Source organism: Suricata suricatta, chromosome 8, assembly GCF_006229205.1.
Source record: "Suricata suricatta isolate VVHF042 chromosome 8, meerkat_22Aug2017_6uvM2_HiC, whole genome shotgun sequence".
NCBI lineage: Eukaryota > Metazoa > Chordata > Mammalia > Carnivora > Herpestidae > Suricata > Suricata suricatta.
This window is the reverse complement of record NC_043707.1, coordinates 698,134-699,075: the sequence shown is the minus strand read 5'-3', so window position 1 is coordinate 699,075 and position 942 is coordinate 698,134.

Here is a 942-nt window from a genome sequence, read left to right as displayed (position 1 = left end):
GGGGCACACCGTCCTCTCAGCAGATGCCGGAAAAGCGGCTGACAAAACCCAACCCCCTTCCAGGATGAGACCCACAACCCACATCACCCTCAGCAGAGAGAGACGGGAAGCTTCCCCCCAGGATCAGAACTGGAACAAGAACGCCCACAGCGCGCTGCCTCCGGCCAGAGCGTCAGGAGGCCCGGGAGGTACAAGTGTGGCCGCCTCCCCTCACGAACGGCGCGACCCCGGAGACCCCCCCCCTCCCACACACACAACCCTGGAGCTAAGAGACTAATTCCACCAAGTTGCAGGTGCAAGACCAACACGCGCAAATCAGACATGCTCTGTACACCAGCAATGAACAATCTGGAAAGAAACTAAGGAAACAATTTCACTTACGACTGCAGCCAAATATAAAACACCTCCCAAAACAGAACCAAGGAGGGGAAAGACCCACACACTGAAGCCATGATGCTGCTGAAAGAATCTCTGAAGACCTGACTCAGTGGAAAGGCGTCCACATCCACAAACCGGGTGACAGAGTGCTAAGATGACAGTAACCTACAGACACCACGACGTCACCATCAAAACCCCTCAGCCTTTTTAGTGGAAATGGAAAAGCCAGTGCTCAAATTCAGACAGAACTGCAAAGGGCCCCAAATAACAAAAACAATCTTAAAAAGAAGGAGGAGGCCTCACGTTTCCCGATGTGAACACTTACTCCAAAGCTACAGTTATCAAAACAGTGTGGTCCTGGCCCAGGGCCAGACCCGCGGACCAGAGGCACACAACGGGTCAAATCACTTTTTGACAAGGGTGCCCAGACCACTCAGGGAAAAGGCGGTCTTTTCAACAGATGCTGGGAAGGCAGGATCTCGGCGCCAACCAGTGAGGCTGGGCCCTCCCCCACCCCATGTTCGGGGCTGCAGCTATTCAAAGTCCTGTAGGACAGCAGGGATT